The 15607-nt window shown below is 43.3% G+C and overlaps 1 protein-coding gene across 1 annotated transcript in view; it reads right to left on the bottom strand.

The window, feature by feature from the left end:
• Nucleotides 1-15607, bottom strand: part of TMTC2 (transmembrane O-mannosyltransferase targeting cadherins 2) — a 244666-nt gene that overhangs the window by 84055 nt on the left and 145004 nt on the right. The window lies entirely within an intron of this gene.

The raw sequence follows: 15607 nt of genomic DNA on the forward strand, positions 1-15607 counted from the left end.
TAAAGGGCAAGCCACTGATTTAATCTACATTGTGTCCATTCTTAGAGTTCTCATATTCTCAGTTTTTGTTACAATGCATTTGCTTTGGTTATTCCTAAATTAAAAGAGTTAACCCAGACGAGGAAACAGTGCTCACTGTGCCTACAGGGGTATGAAGTACACCTCACTGACCCAAAGAAGTGTCCCAAAGAAGGCCGAAATGATCATCCAAGGTAACTGTATCACTCTTGCAGAGGGAACTTCTGCATTTCAGTTCTTGACTGCCCTTATGGATGGTATTAGTCTGAAATGCAACTGCTATAGGTTCTCTTTGTAATGGCACAAGTAAACAAAAACATTTCTGAGACCTGAGTCGGAACTAACTGAATGGCAAGATACAGAGATTCTCTAAGCTTTTTTCCCTTCTGAGTAAGTTCTCGTGTTCTCAGTTTTTGTTAACTCCTAAACAGCCTTGAGACTAAAGGAGCATAAGCTATACTCTTAAACCACTTCCTTAAGCTAAAGTTGTTTTGGTGCTTAGGGTGTCCCTTTAAAGAGGCACTACAGGCACCCAGACAACTTCATATCCATGAAGTGGTGCGGGTGTAGTGTTCCTGTCTCCTTGACCATTTAATGTAAAACATGTCATGTTTACATTTCATGGTTACCACCGCCTCTAGTAACTGTATTCCAGACACCCACTAGAGGCACTTCAATTCACAAAGAGTTTAACTCCGGGAAATGACGCTGCATGTCCGCACGCTTTGCATGAGGACGTTCGGCATCTTGATTCAATGCTTTCCTATAGGGGATTCCAAATGCACGCAACGTTCGCCCTGTGACATCGCAAGTAGAGGAGATGGATCCGGTGTCAAGTGACTTTGGCGCTAGAATAAGACAAGTGAACGAGAGGTTATTAACCTTTTCTTTACCGAAGAGGTGCAGAGGCAGGGGGAATTATAATATTGGGAATACAGTTTTGTGTAGTGTTCCTTTAAATCAAATGCAAAAAGAGTTTGCAGCTAACTGCTTTAAGTGAAAAAACAACTTGGAGACTTTGTCCCCAAAGTCAATTATTGTTCCCAGCAATAGGAAAAAAGTATTTTGCCATTATGAACACTTTTCATATTATTATTTTTTTCTCTATGGTTTATTCTTGCAAGTTAAAAGGGGATATAAAGACAAAGTGTGCATTAACATGTGGTGTACATTATTTTTCCAATTGTAAAATGACTCCATCTGCTTCTATCTATAAATGAATTTCCTGATAGACATTCAGAATCTAGTCATTAATTTATACAGATGGAAAAACAGTCAGTAACAATGCTTTCACAACCACACAGACCGGTAGTAACTATGTGAATTGAACCAAAGTATCACATCTAGAGAGAGCATGCAGATATGATAAAAGCCGAAATAAAATAATGACTATATTACTAATAGATTTAATAGACCACATTTCTATAGCAAAGTGTGATGACAGTTTAACATTGTATTGAGAAAGTTAGATTAAGGAATCTACTGAACGATTATTATTATTATTTTATTATTTATATAGCACCATCAGATTCCGTAGTGCTGTACAATGGGTGGACTAACAGACATGTAAATGTAACCAGACAACTGGACGTACAGGAACAGAGGGGTTGGAGGGCTCTGCTCAATGAGCTTATATTCTATAGGGAGTGGGGAATAGTGACACAAAGGGTAAAAGTAGGTAATTTTGACAGTTGCAGGAGAGGAGTCATGGGGGGTGGGGGATAAAAACCTGCTAACAGTTTAATTGATATGCTTTCTTGAAGTGAGTTTTCAATGATTTTTTTGAATGAGTGGAGACTGGGTGAAAGTCTTACGGAGAAGGGTAGGGAGTTCCACAGAAGAGGTGCAGCCCTGGAGAAATCTTGGAGGCAAGCATCAGAGGTGGGAATACGGACAGAAGATAGACGTAGGTCTTTTGCAGAGCGAAGGGTCTCGACGGGACATACTTGTGTATTAGGGAGGATAGGTAGGTTGGAGCACAATTATGTAGGGACTTGTAAGCAAGCACCAGAATTTTAAATTGAACCCTAAATCTAACTGGAAGCCAATGCAGGGACTAACAGAGCAGGGAGGCACGTCTTATTATAGATCGCAGCGGTGCAATCTGGGAACACGTAAGACCACTGAGAAGGGGATGCAGTAGTCAAGGCGAGAGAGAACAACAGCATGGACCAGCACCTTAGCCACACCTGGCATTAAATAGGGGCGGATACGCGCTATGTTTTTGAGATGGGTGCGACAGGATTTGGCGATTGATTGTACATGAGGGGTGAAGGAGAGGTTGGAGTAAAAAAGAACACCCAGGCAGCGAGCCTGCGAGGTAGAGGTGCTGGTGGCGCCATTGACTTGGATGGAGACAGACACTGAAGTAGCAACACTTGAGGGAGGAAAGACCAGAAGTTTTGTTTTGGACAGGTTGAGTTTAAGGAAGTGAGCAGCCATCCAGATGGAAATCGCAGAGAGGCAGCCAGAGACATGAGTCAAGATGGGCGGAGAGAGATCAGGAGAGGACAGGTAGATTTGCGTGTCATCTGCATAGAAATAATAACATAAGCCAAAGGAGCTGATGAGTTTACCATGGGAGGCAGTATAGATAGAGAACAGTAGGGGACCAAGGACAGAACCTTGGGGGACGCCTACAGAGAGTGGTAGGGGGGGGGGGAGAAGAGGCAGAGTCAGAGAAAGAAGCACTGAAAGAGTGCTGGGGGAGATAGGAGGAGCACCAGGAGAGAGCAGCATCCCGTAGACCAAAATTACAGAGAACGCTGTGACAAACTGCCATTTCCCACTGGGCATTGGAGAGGAGTGATTGCTAGCCTCCTGCCCTGCGACTATGGCCCTGGGGTGTATTGCCCTTTAAGAACTGATTTGGGCTTATGGACTTTTATTGAACAGTGCTGGCCCTTTTAGAAACAGTGTATGGACACATGGAAACTTTTTGGACACTTTTTCTTCCCCTTTGAATCCCTGGGAAGGTGAGGCTCTTCCTCTCCCCCAGCTCTATTGTTCTCCAGCAGGGCGTTGTCCCAGGGACACTGCCAGACCAGTGGGAACTGGTTTGGGCAGGAAAAGCCATGCTTGCAAGTGATAATAAAGGGACCTCAACCTAACTTTTTAACCCCTGGACGGATTTATGTGATTTTTACATATGTTGCTCCCCAAGTTATGCTGATCACAGAAATATACGTTTTATTTGTATGTGATGTAAAATCAGGGAGTTATAAAAATGTATACAAAGTATGATTTTTCAGCTTGGAGATAATTGAGTAGATACAGTAAGAAACTCAATTATCTCCCAAGCAGAGGGGAGGAGATGTATGGGAGTGCTTGTACTGTATACTACATGTTTATTGGTTGTTCTGTAAACCCCTGTGGGCGGTCCTGTATGTGTTAAACCTGCATAAAAGAAGGCCCTTTGGTGCCAAGTAAACAGAGTTCTTCTTGACCCTCAACACGTAGTCTTGTTTCGTGATTGGAGGGGACAGCTATATTCACACTGGGGATTGCTATGCTCTGCATACTCCCTTGGGCTTTAATCACTTAGCTCTTTTAAGAGCTGTTCCTGTTACGCTCTCCTTGGAGGAGAGGTCTTCCCCACACATTCCTTGATGCTGGAGGTTCATACAGGGTGGAAGGAAGAGGTCTTTCCCACACGGTCCTGGATGCTGGAGGTTCATACAAGGTGGAAGGAAGACGGCGAGACTCCAGTTAAGCTAGGGCGGTTGTGGAGTCTGCGGTGGTTGTGGTGTCTGCTGCAGTGCTTGGAGTCCTCAGGAAGAGCTAGGAGCATCCGTCAACGGAAGGTGTCCGTTACAAACGCAAAGAAGTTGTTGATGATCAACAGTGTCAAAGGCAGCAGAAGATCAAGGAAAATTAGGATAGAGTAATGGCCATGAGATTTAGCAGCAATTAAATTGTTGGATACTTTGGTCACAGCAGTTTTGACAGAATGACCAGCGCGGAATCCAGACTGAAGGGAGTCAAGCAGAAAGTTGGATTCGAGAAAGTCAGTCAATCTGGTGTACACAACTCTCTCTCGGATCTTGGAGGCAAATGGCAGTAGCGAGATAGGGCAGTAGTTGGATGGGGAGTTGGGGTCAAGGTTCGGCCTTTTCAGAATCGGGTTACAGTTGCATGTTTGAAGGGTGAGGGAAATGTACCAGAGGAAAGGGAGAGATTACAAATTTTAGTGAGAGGAAGAGCAAGAGAGGGAGATAAAGTGCGGATGAGATACGAGGGAATAGGATCGAGGGAATAGGTGGTGAGGCGGGAGGACCGAAGCAGAACAGAAACCTCTTCTGCTGTAGCAGGTGCGAATGAGTGTAGGATGGGGGATATATTGGTAGGGGAAGGAAAGAAATTAGAGAAGTCAGATCTTCTCAGTGAAGTGAGATGCAAAGTTTGTGGCGAACAAGGTGGTAGAAGGAGGGGGAGTAAAAGGGCAAAGAAGAGCATCAAAAGTGTGAAATAGGTGTTTGGGTTGATGGGACAGTGTACTTATGAGGGTGTTAAAGTAATTTACTTTTGCAGCAGAAAGAGCCAGGCTGTAAGAGCGCAGCATAAATTTAGAGTGGAGGAAGTCAGATGCAAAGTGAGACTTTCTCCAACAGCGTTCAGCAGTTCTGGAACATTTTTGGAAGTAACAGGTCAGCTTTGTGTGTAATTGGGTTGTAATTGGGGGCGTTTGCTGTGTTTAATCGTAGGAGGTGCCATGATGTTGAGAGGAGAGGAGAGAGTTGAGTTGTAGAGTGAGGTTGCAGAGTTAGGGCAAGTTGGATTTGAGATGGGTAAAAGGAGAGTTTGGAGTTTGGTGGAGAAATCCTGGAGATCAAAGCAGTTGAGGTTTCTGTGAGATTCGAGAGCTGAGGGTGGTGAAATTTGGGTACGGGGTATGCTGATGTCAAATGTTAGCAGATGGTGGTCAGACAAAGGAAATGGAACAGTGGAGAGATTAGAGGTGATACAGAGATTGGTTAAGATGATGCCAAGATTGTTTCCTGCTGTATGAGGTGCTGAAGAAGACAACTGCCTGAGGCCAAAGGACAAGGTTGCAGAGAGCAAGCGGGAGGCATTAGGGCAGTTGAGGTTGTTAATTTGGATGTTAAAGTCCCCAAGTATGAGGGAGGGAGTGCTAGAGGAGAGAAAGTGGGGTAGCCAAGAAGAAAAGTGTTCAATGAATAGTCTAGCATGACCGGTGGGAGGGCAATACATAATGGCAATTCTTAAAGTAGTGGGCTTAAAAATGCGGACAGTGTGAACTTCAAAGGAAGTAAATGAAAGGGCAGGGAGGATAGGTTGAAAGGTACATTGAGGGGACAGAAGGATGCCTACACCGCCTCATTTACAGTCGAGCAGTGGCGTACATACCAGGGTCGCAGGGGTCGCGGCTGCGACCGGGCCCGGCCCACCAGGGGGCCCGGCCGCCCCTGCGACCCGGTATGTACCCACAGGGCCAGCCTCTTCTGCTGGGGGGCCCAGGAGCCGGCCACCTCCGGGCCCCCCGAGGCTGGCCCTGCTGTCACCCGGCTGGCGGGCGCGCGAGGGAGCACTGTCCCCTGGGTGCTCCCTCTTCAGCTCCCTCGCGCGCCGCACTGAAACCGGAGCCGGAAGATGACGTCATCTTCCGGCTCCGGTATCAGTACGCGGCGCGCGAGGGAGCTGAAGAGTGAGCACCCAGGGGACAGTGCTCCCTCGCGCGCCCGCCAGCCAGCCGGGTGACCAGCAACACCACTGGACCCCAGGGAATCCCCCCAGCTCTCACACAGGTAAGGAGGCTGGGGGGATTAAATAAAAAAAAAAAAACAGAAAAAACGTGTGTGTGTGTTTAGTGTGTGTGTGAGTGTGTGTTAGTGAGTGTGTTAGTGTTAGTGAGTGTGTTAGTGAGTGTGTTAGTGAGAGTGTTAGTGAGAGTGTTAGTGAGAGTGTTAGTGAGAGTGTTAGTGAGAGTGTTAATGTGAGTGTGTTAGTGTTAGTGAGTGTGTTAGTGAGAGTGTGTGTGAGTGTGTTAGTGTTAGTGAGTGTGTTAGTGAGTGTGTTAGTGTTAGTGAGTGTGTTAATGTGCGTGTGTTAGTGAGTGTGTGAGTGTTAGTGAGTGAGTGAGTGTGTGTGTTAGTGAGTGTGTTAATGTGAGTGTGTTAGTGTTAGTGAGTGTGTTAGTGAGTGTGTTAGTGTGTGTTAGTGTTAGTTTGTGTGTGTGTTAGTGAGTGAGTGTGTTAATGTGAGTGTGTTCGTGTTAGTGAGTGAGTGTGTTAGTGAGTGTGTTAATGTGAGTGTGTTAATGTGAGTGTGTGAGTGTTAGTGAGTGAGTGTGTGTGTTAGTGAGTGTGTTAATGTTAGTGAGTGTGTTAGTGAGTGTGTTAATGTGAGTGTGTTAATGTGAGTGTGTTAATGTGAGTGTGTTAATGTGAGTGTGTGAATGTTAGTAAGTGAGTGAGTGTGTGTGTTAGTGAGTGTGTTAATGTGAGTGTGTTAGTGTTAGTGAGTGTGTTAGTGTGTGTTAGTGAGAGAGTGTGTTAGTGTGTGTTAGTGAGAGAGTGTGTTAGTGTGTGTTAGTGAGAGAGTGTGTTAGTGTGTGTTAGTGAGAGAGTGTGTTAGTGAGTGCGTTAGTGTGAGTGCGTTAGTGTGAGTGCGTGTTAGTGAGTGCGTTAGTGTGAGTGCGTTAGTGTGAGTGCGTTAGTGTGAGTGCGTTAGTGTGAGTGCGTTAGTGTGAGTGCGTTAGTGTGAGTGCGTTAGTGTGAGTGCGTTAGTGTGAGTGCGTTAGTGTGAGTGCGTTAGTGTGAGTGCGTTAGTGTGAGTGTGTTAGTGTGAGTGTGTTAGTGAGTGAGTGTGAGTGAGTGAGTGTGAGTGAGTGAGTGTGAGTGAGTGAGTGAGTGTGAGTGAGTGAGTGTGAGTGAGTGAGTGAGTGTGAGTGAGTGAGTGTGAGTTAGTGAGTGTGAGTTAGTGAGTGTGAGTTAGTGAGTGTGAGTTAGTGAGTGTGAGTTAGTGATTGTGTTAGTGAGTGTGTTAGTTTTAGAGTGTGTTAGTGTTAGTGTGTGTGTCTGTTACTGAGTATGTTTGTGTGCGTCTGTCACTGAGTGTGTGTTTGTCAGTAAATGTGTGCGTCTGTTCATGAGAGTGTGTGTGTGTGTGTCTAAAGCACTTACCTTTCTCCAGCGCCGGGCTCCCTTGGCGCTGGGGATCTCTCCGTCCCGATCCGCCTCTCAGCTCCGAATGCACATGCGTGGCAAGAGCCACGCGCGCATTCAAACCGCCCATATAGGAAAGCATTACTCAATGCTTTCCTATGGACGATCAGCGTCTTCTCACTGTGATTTTCACAGTGAGAATCGCAGAAAATCCTCTAGCGGCTGTCAATGAGACAGCCACTAGAGATGGATTAACCCTCAGTGAAACATAGCAGTTTCTCTGAAACTGCTGTTTTCAGCTGCAGGGTTAAAACTAGAGAGACCTGGCACCCAGACCACTTCATTGAGCTGATTTGATCTGGGTGTCTGTAGTGGTCCTTTAAGTGTATGTGTTTATGCATGCACTGGCGTACATACCGCGGTCGCACGGGTCGCAGCCCTGCGACCAGGTGCCCGCCCGCCATGTGTTGCGGCCCCAGCCCGCGCAGAGTAAGCGGGGGGGGGGGGGCCCACAGATCAGTTTTCGCACCGGGGCCCCATGGGTTGTGTGTACGCCACTGCAGTCGAGTATGGGAGTGTGGGAGAATTTTAGTCCCCTGAAACAAGGAAGCGGGAGTAGCGGTATCAGAGGGGGACAGCCAGGTCTCAGTGAGTGGCAATATCTTAAGTAAGTTAGAGATAACAAGGTCGTGTATAGCTATTGATTTAATATTACTACTGACTGAACGAGCGTTCCAGAATGCACACTAAATGTTGGTAAAGAAGGATAAACTGCAGGGTATGTGGATGCTTTCTATCTTTGTGTAACTCTTATTCATTTTATACAGATTGCATAGATTTTCTATCTTAAGGTGACACTTTAAGCACCAAAACAACTACATTGTCCCTGCAGTCTGACAGATGTAAACTTTGCCATCTGTGAGAAACAGCAATGTTCACATTTGTCAGTCACTATGCCTAGCACACAGTTATAAAAGGCACGTCCCTGTGAAGGCTTTCAATAATTTAAAGTGTTCGCGATCTTATAACATTTTGGCTAAGTGCAGTGATTCCCACACATGGTGGCTTGGCACTGGATTATGGATGGAGTCAGTTGTACACTGACACCCCATTGTACATGTGTATGTATGTATATATATATATATATATATATATATATATATATATATATATAAAAGCAATAAGTCTGGTACTCTGCCCATAAAGTAATAAGACAAACTTACACCAAGGTGCAGCTCTGCGCTGGATTTATGAAAACAGATAATAAAGATGAGAGCACTCAGTGGATTTCCAAAATAAGTAAATGTATTAAATGTTGTCAATAAGCATCAACATTTCGACCTAAGGGTCTTAATCACGATGGCAATACAGTGCTATATATACACGTGCACACACTACATATATATACACACAATATGTTTAGATAGACCATGGGTCGTCAACCTGGTCCCTACCGCCCACTAGTGGGCGTTTCGGGATTCCAGGTGGGCGGTAGGGATTTTCACATTTTTTTATGGATTGGGTGAGCGGGCGGGCGGGTGTGAAACGGCGGTACCCCTGCGATCGGGTACCGCCATCACCACTTGCGGCCCCGGCCCGGGCGGCAATCCGCCGGGGCCGCATATAGAGGGGTCCATCGGGTGGCCCATGCTGTCAGGGCCACCCGATGGATGTGGATTGTGAGGGGGCCCGGTCAGCGCTGGGCGCTTTAACAGCGCGACCGGCCCCCTGTGATGACATCATCTCTGCTGGGAGGAAGTGATTCCCCGGTCACTCCTCCCAGCATACTGAGAGCCCGCGCGGGAGGAAGGAAGAGGAGGGAGTCAGAGTGGGAACTCTGACTCCCATCCACCTGAGCCACCACTGGACCCCAGGGAAAGTCACCCTCCTGCACCTTAAAGGTAGGAAACAGGAGGGTGACTTAAATATAATGTGTGTTTGTTTGTGTATGTGTCTTTGTATGTATGTCTTGTATGTGTCTGTATATATGTGTCTTGTTTTTGTATGTATGTCTTGTGTGTGTATGTGTCTTTGTATGTGTCTGTATATATGTGTCTTGTTTTTGTATGTATGTCTTGTGTGTGTATGTGTCTGTATATATGTGTCTTGTTTTTGTATGTATGTCTTGTGTGTGTATGTGTCTTTGTATGTGTCTTGTTTTTGTATGTATGTCTTGTGTGTGTGTCTGTCTGTATATATGTGTGTATGTATGTGTGTCTTGTCTTTGTATGTATATGTTTCTTGTGTCTGTCTGTATGTGTGTGTGCGCCTGTCTGTCTGTCTGTCTGTCTGTCTGTCTGTCTGTCTGTATGTATGTATGTATGTATGTATGTATGCCAGCAGGGCCGCCATCAGAAATTTTGGGGCCCCTAACACAGCTCAAGGTCTTAGCCCCCCTTCAAGCCCGCCTCCAAATCCTGTCCACAGGAATACACACACACACACTAACAGATACAAATACTGAAACAGACATACACACATGCATACACACTGGCATACACACAGTGCATACGCATACACTGGCATATACACATACACTGGCATACATACACACACACATACACTGGCATACACTGGCATACACATACACTGGCATACACACACACTGGCATACACACACACTGGCATACACACACACTGGCATACACACACACTGGCATACACACACACTGGCATACACACACACTGGCATACACCTCATTTTCAGCCACCCTCCTCTCCCCTTACCGTCGCAGGAGGGAGGCTGGGGATGATGCGAGTCGGCTGCCTCTCCTCGCGGCCTTTCTCTCCTCCTTCCCGCGCGGAGTAAACTGGGAGGAAGTGACCGGACGTCACTTCCTCCCAGCAGCACTTGCTTCCGGCTGCATTTTTTTTTTTTTAAAGGGGCCCGGTCGCGCTGACCGGGCCCCTGAAGATAATAGGGCCCATTTGGTGGCCCTAAATGCTTGGGCCACCTGATGGGCCCCATAAGCGTGTGGGCCCCGGTGCAGATGCACCGGCGGCAGTTCCGCTGATACACGTGGGGCCCCCAGGGCCGCCAGGCCCGTGACAATTGTCACGGTTGTCATGCCCTGATGGCGGCCCTGTGTGCCAATCTGTTATACTGGGATACCTAGCTCAGCCTTCCTTCTGGGCATTGCTATAAGGAAGGTTAAAAAAGGGGGAAAAAAAAGGTGGGGAGGGGAATTGAGGAGGGATAAGAGGGGAGATGACGTACAGATGAGAAATCCTATTATGCGCAAACAGAGAAGTCGTCTGAATATCACCGAAAGAGGAGACCTTTGTTTGTTCCTTACGAAAATCGAACCAGATATCAAATATTTAGTCTTGCAGCATCAACCTCAAGGATCTCATTAATCACTAGTAAAGGTAATTTCAATTTACTTTATTGTTTTATCATTAAACTTTATAAAGTTAAAAACATTATAAACATGCATTAATTGGAAATAAAAAGATAAATGAACGTACACGCTCCTTTCGAAAAACATTCCGCACTTGCGCGAAAACAGGTGGTGGGCGGTAAGGAAAATTTTTCAACCAAAAAGATGCATTAGTGGGCGGTAGTTAGAAAAAGGTTGACTACCACTGAGATAGACAAACACACAATAATTTGCAATACTAGGATGGAGGGAGCTAAAGGTAGTCTAACAGAATAATTTGTCCGTCTGCCATTGATTGTTCCACATCAGTAACTAAGCAGATATCGATGCGCGCACACACACACACACACACTCAAGCCAGCCCCAAATTCCACTCACAGCAACATTTAGTAAAGACAAGAGCTGCAAACCACCTATCAAAGAGAGAAAATAGCAAGATGAACCAGGGAGATAAAAATCACAGGTAAAACCGGACAAAAGAAAAAATACAATACAAAAAGTCAGAAAGCAAAATGAGAGAAAAAAAAAATCCAAAATGTGTGAATGCATATATGAAGCTCAGTTTAGCTGTGCATGTGCAAATACACTAATAGATCAAGGGTTATCCTATCTACACATGCATTACTTTGTTTTAATATGGACGTGCATGTTTCTTATATTATCATGCATTATGCACATTATCTTGAGGTTTATTACTGGGGAGCTTTGCAATACGTCAAATATGTTCTCATTGGCACACTCCCCGACCTTCCTTGCCTCCTTCCAGTCTGTTCGCGTTTCTCTGAAGAAATTGTCTTGCGTCCCAGTCGCTAGAGCTTGGAGGTTGAAGAAAGATGTTCACTTTTCCGGATAGGTCTACCAAAGGTATACTTAACATTCTCAACTCCACAATAGTCCTTCACCACTAGCCAAATGTCATACAAATTATTGATCTGGTTGTAAAACACTAACTCTAAACAAACATGTCTGACCTTTTTTGAAAATTAGAAAAATAATAACATGGCAGATATACCCCAGGAATATTTATTTCACCACTCAAACCCAAGCCTATGTTGACCCCTAAATGACCAATATAATTTCATGATGTAGTCACACTATGATCCTTAAAGGCCATATTCCATTACCGGATGTCCTACTTATTATTTACAGAACTATTCAGTCTGGTCATTGTGAAAAGAACGGAACATTAAATTTTGATACAGGATAATAAAGGTTGGCATTATTCCACCATATGTCCATAAGAGATTAAATAACACAGACAACCAGACAACACTATCAAATCAGACATATTGTAAAAGTTTAAATATAAAAAAATTAAAAAAGAAAAAAAATAGAAAATGAGGCAACATGTACATCCTAGAACATCCTAGAATATTTAGCCGTTGGTTCCATTATTTTCTAAAGTGATTACTCCACTTTTAGTACTCTGTCCTACTTTTTTTATTGAAGCCTGTATAATTCTCCCAAACTGAGCTCTTCGCTATGAGAAAACTGTGTGATGAAATATAAAACATAAACACAGCAATAATCATATAAGCTGCTATATCCAGGGCGAGCCTGTTATTGTCTACTATGTCCTAAACTAGAAGCTGTTTTTACACTGCTCTAAAAACAGACCTCATATATATTTATCTTCTCCACATTTACGGTACGTTTCCACTTCTAGACCATAATAACAATTTATATTGGCCTTCTTTTTTTAAAATTAAATATTTAACATATTCATTATTCCTTGCACCTCTTATAAATATATGTGGATATAAATTATAGATACATCCTTTATTTTTCATTTAAATTGCATTTGCCATGATCTGCGTAAGGGGGTCATAGAATGTGTACATGACTATAGAGGTGTGCAACCATTTGAAAGTAGAATTTTTTTCGAACCCGCTGATTGCAGGAAATGAAAAATTAGTCAAGTCAATGCATTAGCCATTTATATCTTGTTATTTTGAATATTGACTAATCAATTGAACATACAAATAATCACAGAACTAAAGACAGACCTGCCACAAATGAACAATCTATTTAGACTAAAACTGGAGGCAATTAAGTCTAGGATTGCTTTACTTGTATTGATCTTCAGTTCCACAAGGTCACATGAAAAAATGTCATATTATTTTTGTGTGTTTTCACATGGAACAAATTATGCAATGAATTGATAGTGACCTAATGCTATGGACACAGAAGGTTAAGTGCTCATTTCAACTAATCAATAGCATATTACCAAACTGGATTTCAACTTTTGATCAAGATTATGCAGTTTTTGTGACAAAAAAAATGAAAATAAATATTTTATTTAATTGAATAAATATTTGAAAAAAACTTCTATGTAGCCGAAAAATATGTATGTAGACCCTTAGATATGTGTATTTTATATATATGTTCCACTTGCTGAGAAACTTTTCCTTATTTATAATAAGCACACCTGTAAGTACTGATTGATTTCCAAATAAAAAGCAGTGCTACTTCAAAAATTGCTAAATGTTCTGTAAACTGCGGACAGTCAGGCAAGCATCTGAAAAGCTACAAGCCATTCTCACTCTATTCCAGACCATTTAATCAGATCTACAATAACTTTTGTGGGGAAATGTCTACCATGAACTAAAGAAGCATCATGAGGTAATAATACAAAAAACGTACCACTAAAAAAAAATTTAGAAATAGTTCCCATTACTGTTGTCTATTTCCTATTTACACTTTATTGTTGTCTCTTAAAACCGATCACCCTCAAGAGAAAATGAAAAATGAGAGCACACGGTGTAAGAGCACGTTTAAACATTTATCATTTAAGTGTAAGGGGAAATACAAATATTTTGAGTACAATCACTGAGTAAAAGTGTTTGTTGGTACTGCACACTGAGAATGAGGTTATATTCCAAAATATTTGGTCTACCTTTTCTCCTCAACAGAGGTTCACCCTGGTGGACTTTGAACATACGTCATATGCTTTTTTTTATTATTCTTTTGGTTTATTTAAATCACACAGACATGGGTACTGTTAAACAATAATGGAAAGTCTATTTTCCAAATTTTTATTTTTTTTTAGGAAAAGATTCTATTATTTACAATGTCAGTGTCACCCATCCCACACCCCCAAAAAGTGAGTATCTCATATTAATAAAATCCTTATGAAATAGTTAAACATTGACTTTGTTGGAATGTCACTGATATTTCAAATAAGTCGAAATAGATCATAATGCAAAATAGGGACTTCTTTGTCCCCTCCTATATATGTTCCCTCCTCTTGATAAAAGGCTGAGCAATGGCCATCACGTTTTGACAATTCCCCCAGCCTTCACTAGTGACAACTGTGAGGAAAAAAAAAAAACTATTGTCTATAGGGATTCTTGAACTTAACATGTTTTAAACTACTGTATGCCCCCATGCCAGTTCAACTCTCCACCGCTCTCGTATCTGGGTTTAAATCCTGATTGGAGGGTTCAACCATATTAAAGACACGGTGTACAATGTACATTATGATAAACAATAGGTTCTCAAACAATGAGAAAAAAAACAGGACAGTAAAGACTGCCACAGTGGTTAACAGCAAGGCAGCAGAATGCTCACATTTAAATATTTATTCTGTGCTTAAGTCATTCCCTGCAGGGCCAGCCTTAGGCCTTTAGGCGCCCTGTGCGAAAAATTATCACAGCACAGTAGGTGGGGGGAGCAGGGGCACAGTGGGTAGTTGAGGGAGCAGAGGCACAGTGGGTAGGTGGGGGGAGCAAGGGCACAGTGAGGAGGTTACATAGCTGAAAAGAGACTTGCGTCCATCAAGTTCAGCCTTCCTCACATATGTTTTTGCTGTTGATCCAAAAGAAGGCAAAAAGAAAATCAATCTGAAGCGCTTCCAATTTTGTAACAAACTAGGAAAAAAATCCTTCTTGACCCCAAAATAGCAGTCAGATGTCTCCTTGGATCAAGCAGCTATTACCCCACTAATTAGAAATTATATCCCTGTATGTTATGTTTTTAAGTATTTATCCAAATGCAGTTTAAACATCTGTATTCACTCTGATAAAACCACCTCTTCAGGCAGAGAATTCCATATCCTTATTGTTCTTACTGTAAAAAAAACTTTACTTTGCCTTTCTTTTTCTTCCAGCCTAAAGGACCTTGTGTCCTATGTATAGCCATGTTTATGAATAGATTTCCAGAGAATGGTTTGTACTGGCCCCGAATATATTTGTATAATGTTATCATATCCCCTCTCAGGCACTGTTTTTCCAAACTAAAGAGATTTATATTTTTTAACCTTTATTCGTAACTAAAATGCTCCATTCCTTTGATCAATTTTGTAGCACATATCTGCACTTTTATAGTGATATCCTATTCAAGGTGTGGTCTTAGCAGTGATTTATAAAGCGGCAAAATAATATTTTCATCCCGAGAATTTATGCCCCTATTTATACATGACAAAACCTTACTGGCCTTAGCAACTGCAGATTGGCATTGCATATTGTTGCCTAATTTGTTGTCTATAACAATTCCCAAATCCTTCTTGTGTGTGGTTATCCGTCATTCACTACCATTTAGGGTGTAAGTTGTTTGTGCATTCTTGACCCACGAAAGTGCATAACTTTTAATTTCTCTACGTTAAATTTCATCTACCATTGTAGTGCGCAGTCTCCCAATCTATCCAAATCTCTCTGCAGCAAAGCAATATTCTGCTCACATTTTCTTATTTTACAAAGTTTTGTGTGGGGGGGAGAAGAGGCAGTGTGATGCCAAGTGAGGGAGCAGGAACTCCTTCCTGCTTCCCCTCTCACTTACCAGGCATAAGGTTCAGCGTGCGTAGCCCCGCCCCTGCCTGTGACGTAGCTCCGCCCCTGGATCTCTGATAGATCCGAGTGGAGGATAATAAAATCCTCCACCCGGGTGCCGTTTGAGGGGTGCTCAGAGCACTCCTATAATGCTGGTTGTGCTGTGCTGCGCGACCAGCATTATGGGAGAATTCTGAGCACTCCTTCACAGCTGTCACTGGGAGAGTATGAGAGCTGTGTCAGCCGCATGGCACCCCCTACTGGCATGGTGCCCTGTGCGGCCGCACAGCTCGCACACCCCTAAGACCGGCCCGGATTC

This window comes from Pelobates fuscus, chromosome 3 (genome assembly GCF_036172605.1).
Source record: "Pelobates fuscus isolate aPelFus1 chromosome 3, aPelFus1.pri, whole genome shotgun sequence".
NCBI lineage: Eukaryota > Metazoa > Chordata > Amphibia > Anura > Pelobatidae > Pelobates > Pelobates fuscus.